Genomic DNA, 18,991 nt, shown 5'->3' with positions numbered 1-18,991 from the left:
GAAGAAATATTTGCGTTCATAGGAAGGACATCATCTGTTTCCTGTAATGAACACTACTCTTGCAACACCCATGGGGCTTAGGGCTTCTCTTAAGAATTTTATTTCAGTGGAATGTCATAAAAGGGTGAAACTGGGAGCTTTTTAAAATTTTTTTTAATTTTTAAATTTTATTTTGGCTGCATTGGGTCTTTGTTGCTGCGTGTGGGCTTTCTCTAGTTGCAGCGAGCGGGGCTACTCTTCATTGTGGTGCGCGGGCTTCTCATTGTGGTGGCTTCTCTTGTTGTGAAGCACAGGTTCTAGGCGTGCGGGCTTCAGTAGTCGTGACTGGTGGGCTCTAGAGTGCAGGCTCAGTAGTTGTGGCGCACGGGCTTAGTTGCTCCGCGGCATGCGGGATCTTCCCGGACCAGGGCTTGAAGCTGTGTCCCCTGCATTGGCAGGTGGATTCTTAACCACTGTACCACCAGGGAAGTCCCCGGGAGCTTTTTTCTTAAGAAAAAAATAGCAATAGATTTTCTTCTGTCTGGGAAGATTTTTTGAATCATTTTCCCCCTGGTTTTTATTTTTATTTTATTTACTTATTTATTTATTTAGAGTACCCTCATCTTTATTTGGGAGGGAATTCTGGGTTGTCATCCACCCCACCCTGCTCTGGGGGCTAAGCTTGCTGTCGCCAGACCCTCTTTCTTTTGTGGGGGAGTGGGGAGGACCAGGTGGGCGTGGGCATCGGGAACTAGTGGAGGGTGAGTGGGCGGGAGGGGGAGATGTGGGATGCCCAGGGCGGGGAGGGGCAGCTAGCATTGTGTTTGCATGCAGTGCCAGCGTGGGAGGCCAGGTGTGCCCAGAGGGGGATGGCAGGAGGACTGTCAGATACACGTGTGTGAATCGGGGAAGTGCACGTGGTGTTGGACCTCTTGAGGTTCTGCTCCCTTCTGAACTGGCCTCCCACCTGCACCTCCAGGCCTCAGCTTGCCTAATCTGTGGTATGAGCAGGTATTCACCCTTTGAGGCTGCAGGGGAGGAAGAGGGAGGCCGGGAGTCGGGGGTAGGAGCAAAGCCAGCAGGTGGCACACAAGCAGGGTGAGGGCCCCAGCAGGCGGCTACCATAAATACTAGCAGAGTTTAGCCAATCCCGAGCTATAATGTGTCTTGAGCTGAACCTTCCTCTCTCTCTATGTCTGACTCCCCTTTGTACTCCACCCTCCACATCCCAGCCACCCACTAATCCAGCTTCTCGCCATCATCCTCCTGGTGGGTGTCACCATCATGCCCGTTCTTGTCTTCCTTGGAGAGGTGGGCCGAGGAGCCCAGCACAGAGAGCGAGAGGAGGCCGGTGCCTGCGCTAGCTGCCAGCAGTGAAGGGGGCTGCAGCCTTCCAAGCAGTGGGGTCAGGGGCAGGGCCAGAGCCTGCAGCTGGGATAGCTGGTGGGCTTGGAGCTGCTGTTGGCTGATGGGGTTCAGCTCAGGAGCAGCGCCCTGCTTGGCCCTCTGCTCTTGGGGAATGTAGGGCCGGACCTAGGCACATATCCCATTCAGCCTCTTGAAGATTTCAGCCTGCTTGTGCGTCTTCGTGTTCAAGCCGTAGGACATTTCGTAGTATGTCACTGTCGACTTAAAAAAAGGGGGGGGTGGGCTTCCCTGGTGGCGCAGTGGTTGAGAGTCCGCCTGCCGATGCAGTGGACACAGGTTCGTGCCCCAGTCCGGGAAGATCCCACATGCCGCGGAGCGGCTAGGCCCGTGAGCCATGGCCGCTGAGCCTGCACGTCCGGAGCCTGTGCTCTGCAATGGGAGAGGCCACAACGGTGAGAGGCCTGCTGCACAGCGTGAGAGTTGCGAGTTAAGTTTTATTTGGAGCAAAATGAGGACTGCTGCCTGGAAGACAGCATCCCAGATAGCTCTGAGAAACTGCTTCAAAGAGGCAGGCAGAAAGGTCAGTATATATGTGATTTTGGTGAAGGGGGAATACAGGCAATCAAGCACATATTTTTGCAGAAGGTTGCTGCTAGTCTCGTGAAGGTTACTGCTATTCACAAGGAGCAGTTGTCACTGTGAAGTATTTTAGTGCTTTTCTAGATATGAGGAGATACAGGATCTGGGCCCATAAAATTGTCTCCTGCAAATATCTAACTATCTGAAGGACTGTTCTGCCAGTTTTTCCCAGAGCACCCAGTGCCTCATTTCTGCTCTCCACCTGAACTCCTTTCAGGAGGCGTTGAAAGTCAACAGCTGCAGCAGCGCATGATTTAATCCTTGTAGAGGTAGATGGCAAGTGCCAATGGAAAATGCCAATTTGTAGTCGACATCACATAATGACTCTGCATCTCCAGCTTCTCGCTGGCCTGCTTGTCACATTTGAATTTCAGACTGTGGTACTGAGCTTGCAGCAGCTGAAACTCGTCTTTGATATGGTGGCGGGACTCTGAGGTGGTGAATTTGAGTTGCTGGGTTAGGTGCGATGAGTCGGATGCCTGCTTTGTGGAAACACCTTGTTAGTCGTGGTGGGGGGTGCGGAATGCTTCCCAGCTGTGTGCCCAGGCTAGGACTGCTCATGGCGCCAGGTGGCTGGGCCTTTGTCAAGGCGGCACCGATCCGCAGCTCCTGGGGCCGCCGCCGCAGCCTCCGACACGCGGCCTCACCTGCTTCCTGGTTTTTAAATTCTGTCTTTTACATGTCTTATCGAAATTTTGTAAATCAGACTTCTCTCCCTCCCCTAAGAGCAGAAATAGGTCTTTTCTGTGTGGAGGTGTTTTTTTTTCTCCCATTGGGGATCAACTCTCAAGACAGGATGTGGGTAAGAATAACAAACGTCTGAGAAAGTGAGCTGCAATATATTTTATTTCCTCCTGCCATAATCAAAAGGACTAGCAAGCAGTCAAACACAAGTTAAAATTTCCTTCTCAACACTGTCAACCTCACTTCTAGAAATTCTTCTGGGAAATTTTATCTGGTTGACAACTGGAAGAAAAATGCAACACATGTTCACACACACACATGTGTTCACACACACACACACACAGCCTAGCTCTCCCTTTGGCCTCACTTTTTTTTTTTTTTTGCGGTACGCGGGCCTCTCACTGTTGTGGCCTCTCCCATTGTGGAGCACAGGCTCCAGACGCACAGACTCAGCGGCCATGGCTCACGGGCCCAGCCGCTCCGTGGCATGCGGGATCTTCCCGGACCAGGGCACGAACTCGTGTCCCCTGCATTGGCAGGTGGACTCTCAACCGCTGTGCCACCAGGGAAGCCCTGGCCTCACTTTTGCTTTCACAGCCATTTATGACCAGTTTGAAAGGGGACTTATAGTGAGGTGGCAATGTCCTAAAATCTCATTCTTTGAGGAGCATGGCCCCCAGTAAGAGTTACCACCTGAAGTCGCATGTTTCCCTCGTGTTGTGTTCCTGGGTTGGCCGAGCCACAGAGACTGGGCAGGAAAATGACCCATTGGAATATAGGTAGGCAGGTTCACTGCTGATTATGTAGAATGGAGCAGGGCTATCTTTCATGTATTTATGAATTTATGAACCACTGGGAATCTTGTTAACGTATAGATTAGAATTCAGTGAACTTCTGGAATAGGGCCCAAGAGGCTGCATTTCAAAGTGTTTGCAGGGGGAGAGGTGAGCTCCTCTCCTTCTACTCCAGCCATCTTGAGCTCCTCCCCCTGGAGCCTGCATTTCTAACAAGCTCCCAGGTAATGCAGATGCTGCTGCTCTGTGGCACAGAAGAGCACCTCTCCCTGACCTTCTCTTCTCTGCCTTCCCAATCAGAGAATTTTAGAACTGGAAGGGATCTTGAACATCTTGTTTAGTTACTCCTAAAATACTGGCCTATGGAGTGGTCTCATCTGAACCACTGGGGGAGCTTTAAAAACCTAGACTCCCAGAAGTTCTGATTCAGTCCCAGGCATCTGTATTCTTTCAAAGCTTCCCAGATCAACTGGAGGTGAAAAAAGGCTTTGAACTATTAACTGTCTCCTTTTATAAATAAGGAAACAGGTTGTGAGTGATTACGTGACTTGCCCAATAAGACCTAGTTAGTGACAGCAACAGGACCAGAACTTAGAGACCCTTTCCAGCTCACCGCCCTCCTATTTCCTCTTTGGCTGCCCAGGGCAGTAGCTTATGCTAAGAAAGGAAAGCAACTTCCCACCCCAATTCTTTAGGATGAATAAAATCCAAGTCCAGTGCTGTTTACTGGCATGCCATTTCACCCAGAACATTTTCCTCTGCTGGAAGCAAGCCCAAAGAGGTCTAATGGGCATGTGTTTCTGTCCTACTCTGCGAGAAAGTTGCATGGACAAGTGCACTGTGGAACCGGAAATGGAAGTGTTTCACATTATATTCCCCTGGGAGATAATTTCATACTTTAAAATATTTTTGTTCCTAGGTGTTTTGGACACTGAATGAAAATATCAGTGCTTTCCATGTAATCAACAATCCTAAAATTGACATGTTGTAATCCTTTCTTCCTAGAACCTGAAGCTTTCTTGTTTATTTTCATCTCAGCTGCCATAGCTCCTGGATTGGGTTGCCTTTATTTGGTCTCTTTAATTTTTGGTGAAACACTGAAACTTTGCACGAAGTCAACTTCTCCCTCCTTACTGAGCTGTGCTAATTCGGAGAATGGAGCTGTGGTTTGGGTTATTCCTTCTGTCTGGGTAATTCCTGCTTTACCATTGTTGGTTCTTTGTCTTTGAGAAGAAGAAAATCTCTATTAATGTTAAAGAAAAGTATATGCTGGTCTTGTTCCACCTAAACAGCCCTGTTGTCCAGTTGAGGAAGTTTCCATGCTTTACAAGGGTTTTCTCTGCAGTATCTGCATCTCCAAGCTGGACCATCTCTTCTCCACTTACAGTGAGATGTCTCAGCCAGAGAACCTCTCCTCCCCATCCTGAAGCCACTCTGGGCTGCTCTGGCAATTAGAGACTCCAGCCTCTGGTCACCCCCTGAAGGAGTTTCCTGGTAAACAGGACATCTTGTGACCCATCCTTGGGTTTCTCTGCCAGAGACAAATCTATTTTTGTCCTATGAATGCTGCCTCTAGAGAAAAAATCAACATAGAAAGAGCTTTCTTTGAGTGAATTTTCTTTCTAGAGCAGCTTTTAAGCAAGTGGCCTAAGATTAATTCTTGCTTAGGGACACTGCAGACATTTTCAGGGCACTGACTTTCAGCAGGTGCTTTCATTATACAGTGGGCTTAGCTTGGACTAAGAATGAGATGGCTGAGTGCCAGGCTCAGCTCCCCTCTGCATGGTCAGGTGTCCTAGAGAGCTTCAGGCTTCCCACTCTTATAATGGGGATAATGTCACCTGGACTATTTAAAATGAGAGCATGAAATGGAAATCCATGGGACATCCAGATATTTGAGGATGTCCTCCAAATTCTAAGACAGAAAGCAAAATAATCAAGGAGAAACCTCCCAGAGGAAGCAGAGGCAATGCAGCAGCAGAATACTTTGGAATAAGAAGATATGCTATCCATAATAAAATTATTTAGATGCTATATAAAGATGGAATATTCAGAAACAGCAAAAAACGCTCTTTAGAAATTAAAAATAAGATAGCAAATAAAAATTTAAAGGGTTGGAATTTAAAATTGAAGATACCATCAACTTTAAATTGTAAGTGGAGCAAAAAGACTAGGAGATAGACAATAGGAGAGAAAACAAAACAAAATAAGAGATCAACCCAGGAGGTCCAACATCAGTCTAATAGGTGCCACAGCAAGCGAGAACAAGAGAAAATGGAGGGGAAGAAACTATCAGAGAAAGAATACAAGACAATTGTCCAGCACTGAAGGATGAAAGTTTTCAAATTTAAAGAGTTCACTGAGAACGCAGCAAAATGGTTGAAAAAAAAGATCACATCAAGGCACATACTTGTGGCATTTTAGATCACTAAGGATAAAGCTAAAGCTTTTGACTTCTTGACTTCAACATTGGAAATTAGATGAAAATGGAGTAATGTCTTCAACCTACAGAGGAGAAATGAATTTCATCCCCAAACTATCAATCAAGTATGAGTATAGAATAAAAACAGTTTTAGACATGCAATTTTTCAAAAACTTTACCTGTCACACACCTGAGGAGGCTCAAGCACAGAGGGAGTTCAAGGAAGATGCACAGAACTCAAAGCAGGAAGCACCCAGGCCTCATGGGAACTGGAAAGTCTTAAGGCCACAACCTTCTCCATCTTTTTCTGTTCCTTTCTGGAGTTGTGGTCTCTTACCTCTGCACATCTTCTTTCTCCTTTCAATGTAGACCATTTCTGTGGGTCTTTCAGTTTTTGTTCAGGCTCTGGCTTGATTGGGATTCTGATTTTGCTGATGCTCATAGGGAGAAAATGAAGAGAGGGAGGTTCTTGAATACCTCTGACTAATAAGCAAAGACAATCACAGATTTAAGTTCCAGAATGATTCAGAGAAGCTATAAATCATTAAAGACCACAGTGCTAGCTGTGTATTACAACTTGAGGTGAGTGGCAGAGCCTAATAATTGTTCCCCAATATCCACTCTCTTCTTTCTTTTGATAATCAACCCCCCACTTTTTACTTAGGTACATGACTACCCAGGTAGAGACATTCACAGGCCTCAGTTGGAACTAGATGGATGTGGCCATGTGACTAAGTTTTGGTCAATAGAATGTTAGCAGAAATGATGTGTCCACTTGTAAGTAACATCTTGCCTTTCACTGCTTCTTTATCCCTTCCCACAAACCAGAGCATGAATGGAGCTTCAAACACGAAGATCACACTCTGGGACAAGAGTCATCAAACTTTAACCCATGGGCCAGATGTGGCCTGCCATCTGTTTTTGTAAATAAAGGTTTATTGGAATAATGCCATACCCACTCATTTATATGTCTATGGCTGCTTTTATGCTACAATGCAAGACTTGAGAAGTTATGATGGAGAATGTATGGCCCACAAAACCTAAAATAATTACCATCCAGCCCTTTGCAGAAAAAGTTTACTGATTCCTGTTCTACATGATTATGGAGCAACAAGAGAGAAGGAGCCTAGATACCCAAATGACCCCATGGAATGGAGTCTATTATTTGCCTAGATTATCTGCCTACCTCTGGACGATTACCAGAGAAAAAAAATTTCTCTCATTTGAGTCACTACATATCTGGGTCACTTTCTTATAGCAGCTTATTTAAACTTAGTATGGTACAAAACAATATTTTAACAAATTTAGTTTCCTATAATGAACATATAATGAGTAAATTTAATGTTTCCATAACAAATAATTAAAGGTAGCTTAGCCACAAGATCAGGGTTATGTAAGACAACACTAATTACTTAAGACAGGATTTAAAGGGAACTCTTACAATCATAACTCGATAGAAAAAATGTGAAAACAACTTACAGAATATGTATATATCTGACAATATGGTGTCACTACTCTAATGTAGTTTAATATTTACATTCGCAAGTTTTTCAAAGTAAAAATCTTCTAAATATTCTCCAGTTTTTACTCTTATTGAATAAGACAAAATGCCTGGTTCAGTCTTGTCTCTTCAGAGCAGCTATCTACAGGGTCTGCTTTCTTGAAGTTCTCCAATAAACTGCAGATTGAGACATGTTCTTTGCCTTCAACTACAATTTCTAGCCAAGGCTGAATTTAAAAATATGTGTCTCAAAGTCATGCAATCGTTATTACTCTCTACTTCCAGAACATTTGCATCACCCCCCAAAGGAATTCCATATTCATTAGCAGACACTTCCCTTTCCCCCCTTCCTCCGGGCCCTGGCAACCACTAATATGCTTTCTGGCTCTATGAATTTGTCTTTTCTGGGTATTTCATATAAATGGAACATGTGGCCTTTTGTGACTAGCTCCTTTCACTTAACAATCTCTTCAAAGTTCATCCATGATGTAGCATATATCAGTACTTCATTCCTTTTAATGGCCAAATAACATTTTGTTATATGGATATGACACATCAGTTGATGGACATTTGGGTGTTTCCGTTTTTTTGGCTATTAGGAATAAAGCTGCTGAGTACAAAAAAAAATATGTCTTATAGTTTTCTATTTCTAAAAGAGACAGGGGTGTTAAGCCTAAAGGAAACAGAGGTCAATTATGGAGAGCTTTAAAAGGTTGCCACAGGACAGAGTGAAGGGGAAAATTAACAAATTTAATTAACTATCCTCACAGCTGTCCTCTTTATGTCTGAGCTTTCTGCATTTCACCTGATAAACTACAGGATAAAAATTTTAAAACAATGCAATTTTTTGAAAAATTACTAAAATTTACTCCAGAAATGAAAAAATATATTCATATGAAAGCCTATATGTGAATATTTAGTGTAGCAAACTTGGAAACAAACCAGTCTTTCAACTGACAAATGGATAAACACTTTACTCAAGCAATAAAAGCAGGATAAACTACTCCTTTGCAATGAAGAGGAGTGATTATTGATACATACAAAACATGGATGCATCTCAAGTGCATTATACTAGGGAAGAAAGCCAGATTTAAAGGCTATCCACTGGGTTGTTCCATTTATATTACATTCTGGAAAAGACAATACTGCCAGAATAGAAAGATCAATCTTTGCCAGGGACTGAGAGGGAAGGGTTGACTAAAAAGTCCAACACAAGGGAATTTGGGGGGTAATGGAAGGGTTTGACTTGATTCAGTCTATGGTTACACAACTCTAGGCATTTGTCAAAGCTCAAAGAACTCAAAACTGAAAAAAATAAATTTAACTATATGTAAATTAAAACGTAAATTAAGAAAAAGTAAAAGGACACTAGAGGTGATAGAATTAAAATAGCAATGTTTGAATATTCTTAACCATGACATTATGCACATATAATAACAGGGGAAGAGTGAAATACACACAATCTTGTGAAATCTACTCTTTGATTTAGAGACACAACAGATGAAATTAAATTATTTATGTGGAACTAAGTTATCCCTCGCACTGTTTTTGTTTTTGGTTTTTCGTTTTCTTTTTTTTTGAATTTCATGTAACTTAATTTATTTTTTTTATTTTATTTTTTTTTTTTGCGGTACGCGGGCCTCTCACTGTTGTGGCCTCTCCCGTTCCGGAGCACAGGCTCCGGACGCGCAGGCTCAGCGGCCATGGCCCACGGGCCCAGCCGCTCCGCGGCATGCGGGATCCTCCCAGACCGGGGCACGAACCCGCGTCCCCTGCATCCGCAGGCGGACTCTCCACCGCCGCGCCACCAGGGAAGCCCCCGTAACTTAATTTATTTTTATTTTTAATTTTTTTAACATCTTTATTGGAGTATATTTGCTTCACAATGTTGTGTTAGTTTCTGCTATATAACAAAGTGAATCAGCTATATGTATACATATATCCCATATCCCCTCCCTCTTGCATCTCCCTCCCACCCGCCCTAGCCCAACCCTCTAGGTGGTCACAAAGCACTGAACTGATCTTGTGCTATGCGGCTGCTTCCCACTAGCTATCTATTTTACATTTGGTAGTGTATATATGTCAATGCCACTCTCTCACTTTGTCCCATCTTACCCATCCCCCTCCCCATCTCCTCAAGTCCATTCTGTACATCTGCATCTTTAGTCCTGTCTTGCCCCTAGGTTCATCAGAACGTTTTTTTTTTTTTTTTAGATTCCGTATATATGTGTTAGCATATGGTATTTGTTTTTCTCCTTCTGACTTACTTCACTGTGGATGACAGACTCTAGGTCCATCCACCTCACTGCAAATAACTCAATTTAATTTCTTTTTATGGCTAATATTCCATGGTATATATGTGTCACATCTTCTCTATCCATTCATCTGTCAATGGGCACTTAGGTTGCTTCCATGTCCTAGCTATTGTAAATAGTGCTGCAATGAATATTGTGGTACGTGACTCTTTTTGAATTATGGTTTTCTCAGGGTATATGCCCAATAGTGGGATTGCTGGGTCATATGGTAGTTCTATTTTTAGTTTTTTAAGGAATCTCCATACTGTTCTCCATAGTGGCTGTATCAATTTACATTCCCACCAACAGTGCAAGAGGGTTCCGTTTTCTCCACACCCTCTCAAGCATTTATTGTTTGTAGATTTTTTAATGAGGGCCTTTCTGACTGGTGTGAGGTGATACCTCATTGCAGTTTTGATTTGCATTTCCCTAATGATTTGTGATGCTGAGCATCCTTTCATGTTTGTGGGCAATCTGTATATGTTCTTTGGAGAAATGTCTATTTAGGTCCTCTGTCCATTTTTGGATTGGGTTTTTTGGTTTTTTGATATTGAGCTGCATGAGCTGCTTGTATATTTTGGAGATTAATCCTTTGTCAATTGCTTCATTTGCAAATATTTTCTCCCATTCTGAGGGTTGTCTTTTTCTTTTGTTTATGGTTTCCTTTGTTTTGCAAAAGCTTTTAAGTTTCATTAGGTCCCATTTGTTTATTCTTGTTTTTATTTCCATTTCTGTAAGAGGTGGGTCAAAAAGGATCTTGCTGTGATTTATGTCGTAGAGTGTTCTGCCTATGTTTTCCTCTTAGAGTTTGATAGTGTCTGGCGTTACATTTAGGTCTTTAATCCATTTTGAGTTTATTTTTGTATATGGCATTAGGGATTGTTGTAATTTCATTCTTTTACATGTAGCTGTCCAGTTTTCCCAGCACCACTTATTGAAGAGGCTGTTTTTTCTCCATTGTATATTCTTGCCTCCTTTATCAAAAATAAGGTGACCATATGTGCATGGGTTTATCTCTGGGCATTCTATCCTGTACCATTGATCTATATTTTGGTTTTTCTGCAAGTACCATATTGTTTTGATTACTGTAGCTTTGTAATATAGTCTGAAGTCAGGGAGCCTGATTCCTCCAGCTCCGTTTTATTTTCTCAAGATTGCTTTGGCTATTTGGGGTCCTTTGTGTTTTGATACAAATTGTGAAACTTTTTGTTTTAATTGTGTGAAAAATGCCATTGGTAGTTTGATAGAGATTACATTGAATTTGTAGATTGCTTTGAGTAGTATAGTGATTTTCATAATGTTGATTCTGCCAATCCAAGAACATGGTATATCTCTCCGTCTGTTTATATTGTGTTAATTTCTTTCATCAGTGTCTTATAGTTTTCTGCATACAAGTCTTTTGTCTCCTTAGGTAGGTTTATTTCTAAGTATTTTATTCTTTTTGTTGCAGTGGTAAATGGGAGTGTTTCCTTAATTTCTCTTTCAGGTATTTCATCTTTAGTGTATAGGAATACAAGAGATTTCTGTACATTAATATTGTATCCTGCTACATTACCAAATTCATTGATTAGCTCTACAAATTTTCTGACAGCATCTTTAGGATTCTCTGTGTATAGTACCAGGTCATCTGAAAACAGAGACAGTTTTACCTCCTCTTTTCCAATTTGGATTCCTTGTTTTTCTTTTTCTTCTCTGATTTCAGTGCCTAAAACTTCCAAAACTATGTTGGATAATAGTGGTGAGAGTGGGCAACCTGGTCTTGTTCCTGATCTTAGAGAAATTGTTTCAGTTTTTTACCATTGAGAACAATGTTTGCTGTGGGTTTGTCATATATGGCCTTTATTATGTTGAGGTAAGTTCCCTCTATGCCTACTTTCTGGAGGGTTTTTCTCATAAATAGGTGTTGAATTTTGTCAAAAGCTTTTTCTGCATCTATTGAGATTATCATACGGTTTTTATTCTTCAGTTTGTTAATATGGTGTATCACATTGATTGATTTGCCTATATTGAAGAATCCTTGCATTCCTGGGATAAACCCCACTTGGTCATGGTGTATGATCCTTTTAATGTGCTGTTGGATTCTGTTCGCTAGTATTTTACTGAGGATTTTTGCATCTATGTTTATCAGATATTGGTCTGTAGTTTTCTTTTTTGTGACATCTTTGTCTGGTTTTGGTATCAGGGTGATGGTGGCTTCATAGAATGAGTTTCGGTGTGTTCCTCCCTCTGGTATATTTTGGAAGAGTTTGAGAAGGATAGGTGTTAGCTCTTCTCTAAATGTTTGACAGAATTTGCCAGTGAGGCCATCTGGTCCTGGGCTTTTGTTTGATGGACAAACAAATCACAGTCTCAATTTCAGTGCTTGTGATTGGTCTGTTAATATTTTCTATTTCTTCCTGGTTCAGTGTTGGAAGGTTGTGCTTTCCTAAGAATTTGTCCATTTTTTCCACGTTGTCCATTTTATTGGCATATAGTTGGTTGTACTAGTCTCTCATGATCCTTTGTATTTCTTCAGTGTCAGCTCTTACTTCTCCTTTTTCATTTCTAATTCTGTTGATTTGAGTCTTTTCCCTTTTTTCCTTGATGAGTGTGGCTAATGGTTTATCAATTTTGTTTATCTTCTCAAAGAATCAGCTTTTAGTTTTATTGACCTTTGCTATTGTTTCCTTCATTTCTTTTTCATTTATTTCTGATCTAAGTTTTATGACTTCTTTCCTTTGGCTAACTTTGGCTTTTTTTGTTGTTCTTCTTTCTCTAATTGCTTTAGGTGTAAGGTTAGGTTGTTTGTTTGAGATGTTTCTTGTTTCTTGAGGTAGGATTGTATTGCTAAAAATGTGTTTCTTAGAACTGCTTTTGCTGCATCCCATAGGTTTGGGTTGTGATGTTTTCATTGTCATTTTTTTCTAGGTATTTTTTTATTTCCTCTGTGATTTCTTCAGTGAGCTCATGGTTATTTAGTAGTGTATTGTTTAGCCTCCGTGTGTTTGTATTTTTTCCAGTTTTTTTTCCCCTGTAATTGATATATATTCTCAAAGCGTTGTGGTCGGAAAAAATGCTTGATACGATTTCAGTGTTCTTAAATTTACCAAGGCTTAATTTGTGACCCAAGATATGCTGTATCCTGGAGAGTGTTCCATGAGCACTTGAGAAGAAAGTGTATTCTGTTGTTTTTGGATGGAATGTCCTATAAATATCAATTAAGTACATCTTGTTTAATGTGTCATTTAAAGCTTGTGTTTCCTTATTTATTTTTATTTTGGATGATCTGTCCATTGGTGAAAGTGGGGTGTTAAAGTCTTCTACTATTATTGTGTTACTGTCGATTTCCCATTTTGGCTGTTAACATTTGCCTTATGTATTGAGGTGCTCCTATGTTGGGTGCATAAATATTTACAATTGTTATGTCTTCTTCTTGGATTGATCCCATGATCATTATGTAGAGTCCTTCTTTGTCTCTTGTAATAGTCTTTATTTTAAAGTTTATTTTGTCTGATATGAGAATTGCTACTCCAGGTTTCTTTTCATTTCCATTTTCATGGAGTATCTTTCTCCATCCTGTCACTTTCAGTCTGTATGTGTCCCTAGGTCTGAAGTGGGTCTCTTGTAGACAGCATATATACGGGTCTTGTTTTTGTATCCATTCAGCCAGTCTATGTCTTTTGGTTGGAGCATTTAATTCATTTACATTTAAGGTAATTATTGATATGTGTGTTCCTATCACCATTTTTTAAATTGTTTTGGGTTTGTTTTTGTAGGTCTTTTCCTTCTCTTGTGTTTCCTTCCTAGAGAAGTTCCTTTAGCATTTGTTGTAAAGCTGGTTTGGTGGTGCTGAATTCTCTTAGTTTTGCTTGTCTGTAAAAGTTTTAATTTCTCTGTCAAATCTGAATGAGAATCTTGCTGGGTAGAGTAATCTTGGTTGTAGGTTTTTCCCTTTCATCACTTTAAATATGTCCTGCCACTCCCTTCTGGCTTGCAGAGTTTCTGCTGAAAGTGCAGCTGTTAACCTTATGGGGATTCCCTTGTATGTTTTTTGTTGCTTTTCCCTTGCTGCTTTTAATATTTTTTGTTTGTATTTAATTCTTGATAGTTTAATTAATACGTGTTGTGGCGTGTTTCTCCTTTGATTTATCCTGTATGGGACTCTCTGCACTTCCTGGACTTGATTGACTATTTTCTTTCCCATATTAGGGAAGTTTTCACCTATAATCTCTTCAAATATTTTCTCAGACCCTTTCTTTTTCTCTTCTTCTGGGAAGAAGAATTTAATATAATTTGAATTTTGCTTCATTTAATGTTGTCCCAGAGGTCTCTGAGACTGTCTTCAGTTCTTTTCATTCTTTTATCTTTATTCTGCTCTGTGGTAGTTATTTCCACTATTTTATCTTCCAGGTTACTTATCCGTTCTTCTGCCTCAGTTATTCTGCTATTGATTCTGTCTAGAGAATTTTTAATTTCATTTATTGTGTTGTTCATTGTTGTTTGTTTGCTCTTTATTTCTTCTAGTTCCCTGTTAAACATTTCTTGTATTGTCTTCATTCTATTTCCAAGATTTTGGATCATCTTTACTATCATTACTCTGAGTTCTTTTTCAGGTAGACTGCCTATTTCCTATTCATTTGTTAGCTCTGATGGGTTTTTACTTTGCTCCTTCATCTGTTGCATATTTCTCTGTCTTCTCATTTTGCTTAACTTACTGTGTTGGGGCCTCCTTTTCACAGGCTGAAGGTTTGTAGTTCCCTTTGTTTTTGGTGTCTGCCCCCAGTGGGTGAGGTTGGTTCAGTGGGTTGTGTAGGCTTTCTCGTGGAGGGGAGTGGTGCCTGTTTTCTTGTGGATGAGGCTCGATCTTGTCTTTCTGGTAGGCAGGACCATGTCCGGTGGTGTGTTTTGGGGTGTCTGTGAACTTATTATGATTTTAGGTAGCCTGTCTACTAATGGGTGGGGTTGTTTTCCTGTCTTGCTAGTTGTTTGGCATGGGGTGTCCAGCACTGCAGTTTTCTGGTAGTTGAGTGGAGCTGGGTCTTAGCGTTGAGACGGAGCTCTTGCTGATTGATATTACTGGGGCCGGGAAGTCTCTGGCAGTCCAATGTCCTGAACTTGGCTCTCCCACCTCAGAGGCTCAGGCCTGACACCCAGCCGGAGCACCAAGACCCTGTCAGTCATACGGCTCAGAAGAAAAGGGAGAAAAAAAGAAAGATAAATAAAATAAAGTTATTAAAATAAAAAATTAAAACGAATATTATTAAAATAAAAAAATTAAAGTGTAACAAAAAAAGAAGAGTACAACCAAACCAATAAACTAATCCACCAATGATAACAAGCTCTAAAAACAACTTTAAGATACACATAAAAATCAGAAACTAGTGAGTCTCATACAGCAAACCCCAAGTCTACAGTTGCTCCCGAAGTCCACCGCCTCAATTTTTGGATGATTCGTTGTCTATTCCAGTATTTCACAGATGCAGGGTACATCACCCTGACTGTGGAGATTTAATCTGCTGCTTCTGGGAGAGATTTCCCTTTCTCTTCTTTGTTCGCACAGCTCCTGGGGTTCAGCTTTGGATTTGGCCCCGTCTCTCCATGTAGATCGCCGGAGGGAGGGCGTCTGTTCTTCGCTCAGACAGGACGGGGTTAAAGGAGCAGCTGATTCGGGGGCTCTGGGTCACTCAGGCCGTGGGGAAGGAGGGGTACAGATGTAGGGCGAGTCTGTGGCAGCAGAGGCTGGTGTGACGTTGCACCAGCCTGAGGCGCGCCGTGTGTTCTCCCGGGGAAGTTGTCCCTGGATCACGGGACCCTGGCAATGGCGGGCTGCACAGGCTCCCAGGAGGGGAGGCGTGGATAGTGAACTGTGCTTGCACACAGGCTTCTTGGTGGCTGCAGCAGCAGCCTTAGAGTCTCATGCCCGTCTCTGGGGTCTGTGCTGATAGCCTTAGCTCGCACCCATCTCTGGAGCCCGTTTAGGCGGTTCTCTGAATCCCCTCTCCTCGGGCACCCTGAAACAATGGTCTCTTGCTTCTTCGGCAGGTCCAGAGTTTTTTCCAGACTCCCTCCCGGCTAGATGTGGTGCACTAGCCGCCTTCAGGCTGTGTTCACACAGCCAATCCCAGTCCTCTCCCTGGGATCTGACCTCCGAAGCTGGAGCCTCAGCTCCCAGCCCCCGCCCGCCCTGACGGGTGAGCAGACAAGCCTCCCGGGCTGGTGAGTGCTGGTTGGCACCGATCCTCTGTGCGGGAATCTCTCTGCTTTGCCCTCTGCACCCCTGTTAATGCGATCTCCTCTGCGGCTCCGAAGCTTCCCCACTCCGCCACCCGCAGTCTCCGCCCGTGAAGGGGCTTCCTAGTGTGTGGAAACCTTTCCTCCTTCACAGCTCCCTCCCAGAGGTGCATGTCCCGTCCCTATTCTTTTTTTTTTTTTTTTTTTTTTTTTTTGCGGTACGCGGGCCTCTCACTGTTGTGGCCTCTCCTGTTGTGGAGCACAGGCTCTGGACGTGCAGGCTCAGCAGCCATGGCTCACGGGCCCAGCCGCTCCACGGCATGTGGGATCTTTCCAGTCCGGGGCACAAACCCGTGTCTCCTGCATCGGCAGGTGGACTCTCAACCACTGCGCCACCAGGGCAGCTCCCGTCCCTATTCTTTTGTCTCTGCTTTTTCTTTTTTCTTTTGCCCTACCCCGGTACGTGGGGAGTTTCTTGCCTTTGGGGAGGTCTGAGGTCTTCTGCCAGTGTTCAGTAGGTGTTCTGTAGGAGGTATTCCACATGTAGATGTATTTGTGGGGAGGAAGGTGATCTCCACGTCTTACTCCTCTGCTGTCTTGAAGGTCCTCCCCCTCACTGTTTTTGATTCAGCCTTAATATAAAGTTAAACTCAGGTCAAATATTTTTGAAGCAGGAACTTGTAGGAAAACTTTAAGATACCATTGATATGAATGCTTTTGTAAGTTGAAACCATTGAAAGCACTGGATTAACAATTAGCCTTTATTTAGATAGACAAGGTAGATGGTGAGTAAATATTTATAGTATGATTTGCCATGAAATGTAGGTTAAATCTATAATTACTCTGCTTCTTATCATGAATTTGCAGGTTCATCTAAATCTGTTTACTAAGAGGGCAAAGAGCTTCCTTTAATATTGAAAGTTTGTGATGATAATTTCAAAGACTGTTGAGAGATGAATGTTTGATAACACACCTGTTGGAAGGCAGGCTCTAGCAAACTGGGTTTGTTCACATAAAGTTGTCAGCTATGGTTGCCATAGGAGGCTGTCCTCGCTCACCAACTTATTGTGACTAACGAACCAGTTGACTGTCACCTCACTGATCTGGTATTTTGCAAAGTAAAAAAAAAAAAAAGACTCTAATATATAAATTTTAAATCATAACAAATTCTCTCTTTTCCAAAAAATGCTTTATATACCAATATATATAAATTAACTTTCAGATATCAAGTGCTGCCGTTCTACTTTAAATTTTATATTGGATATTTAAGTTTGGCTATAAAAATATAAAGGGTCAAACTATGTTATTGGCTAGTTAAGCTTATACAGATCTATCTTAAATTGCCTGGCTTGTCTTCCATTTTAAATATTTTTACACTATTTAATTTTTAAAAGTGTTAAATTGGTGGGTTGAAGATATTACCTTATAGATGTATATAGTATTTGCTACTCATTGCAAATATATGTAGCTCTAAAAACATAAGAAAGTGAGATTTTAATAAATAATAAATGGGAAAATAAAGATGAATCAATAATAAAATAGAAGACATGGAGGAAAAGCAGAAAAGCTTAAAAAGGAAATAATATTTAGTGAGTAATAAGCTGAACAAAACATAGAATGAGAAGGTTTAAATGGTAAAAAAAAAAAAGAAAGTTTAAACTAATAAGATAAAAAAGTGAGGGTTGTCTCAGGTATGATATTCATTTTTTCAGTTTGGGTGTGCAAAAAAAATGAAGTGGGGGTAGCTTTCCTTATATCTCCATAAGTAGGCTCAATTCAGTTTTTGCTAATGGTAGAAAACTTAAACTTGCCAATTCAGTTTAATTCAGGCCTTCCAGTTTAAAACAATCAGTTTTGTCTAATTGCTCTGTTCATTTAACATTCTCTATCTTCCTTCTTCCTGGGGGTAGCCTGAGACTCCAGGGGCTGCACAGTGTCCTGACCGTGAGGGAGGGATGCCTGTGAGTGGGCCAGCCTCTGCCCTCACTGGTGTCCTCTCTCTGGGCTTGACCTTGTCCTGTGTCCACCCGGCTCCCTTGCTGATGTCTGCAACTCCTTCTTGGCTTGTAGTCAGCAAGTTCCACGTACATTGCTTCCTCTTTGTCACAGTTATGAGCCCTCCTCCTTCTCAGCTCTGTGTTCTTCAGGGCAAATGCCAATTCCAGAGGCTCTTCTGTGCCACCCAGGTGTGCATGGGCCTCTTTGGGGCTGCTGTCAGGGCTACTTACATGGACACCACACTCAACATTGCTAAGTCATTGCCTTGAGTCAGGCTGGACTTAGGGCTCCTCTAGGGCCCTTCTCTCAGTTTACCCAGGGAAGGGAAGTACAAAACTCTATTCTTGAGGCCCCCCAAACTCATCAGAAAGTTCTAATCAACCCTACAACACTGGGGCTCAGCCTGCAGGAGAAGCAGCCTGGATCCAGGCTCTTCTGAGAAACTGTGTATCTCAGGTTTTACATCTCCCTTTGTAGCCACTGGTTGAATTCTCATTTCCTTTTGGGATGGGAAACATCTTTGATAACATCATGCACCTCTTTCCACAGAGGGACATAAATAACTTCCTCTGAGGCCTCCAGGCCCCCCAAATTAGAACACAAACAAGGCACTTCTGGTTCTTGACAAGTAGGAGACTAGCTCAGGCTGCTGGCCTCCTCCAGACCTATCCCTGGAGGGGCCTCAGAGGGAGAGAGAGGTGTATGGAGCTGAAAAAAGTAAAAAAAATAAAGGGAAAATTTGAGTGAAACCCTCATGGGAAGCCATAAGGGGAATATAGCCTGGTAAGTGGGAGGTAAGGACGGAATGCTGGTCATATGCAGGCAGACATACAACTCCCTGAATGTCCCTCCTCTCCCTCCATTCCCAGAGGCCCAGGAGAGTATAACAAGGGGGAACTTTAAAATAGAACTGCCTCGGGGTAGGAGAGATAAGTAGGGATTCCTGAGGGGTCCAGTTGCCTGATGAAGAGAAAAAGCAGGAGCAGTAATTTCAGTCCGGGCACCACAGGCACTGAGGTCTGCCCTCATTCTTGCCCCTTAGACCTGCCGGGAAAGCACAAGCTAAGGCCCTGGCATCAGCCAGGAGCATGTTGCTAATCAA

The 18,991-nt window shown here is 42.3% G+C and overlaps 1 pseudogene across 1 annotated transcript; it reads right to left on the bottom strand.

Annotated features, from left to right (window-relative positions):
• Positions 1 to 1,218: 1,218 nt before the first annotated feature.
• On the bottom strand, positions 1,219 to 3,375 carry LOC308614085 (TLE family member 5-like; annotated as a pseudogene). Its single transcript has 4 exons — positions 3,361 to 3,375; positions 2,566 to 2,640; positions 2,304 to 2,482; positions 1,219 to 1,602 (listed from the first exon to the last, which is right to left on the bottom strand). The product of its transcript is annotated as a TLE family member 5-like (transcript).
• Positions 3,376 to 18,991: the final 15,616 nt, after the last annotated feature.

Source organism: Mesoplodon bidens (assembly GCF_964165515.1).
Source record: "Mesoplodon bidens genome assembly, chromosome: 3".
Classification (NCBI taxonomy): Eukaryota; Metazoa; Chordata; class Mammalia; order Artiodactyla; family Ziphiidae; genus Mesoplodon; species Mesoplodon bidens.
Note: the sequence above shows the minus strand (reverse complement) of the source record. Positions and strands in the feature narration are given on the sequence as shown.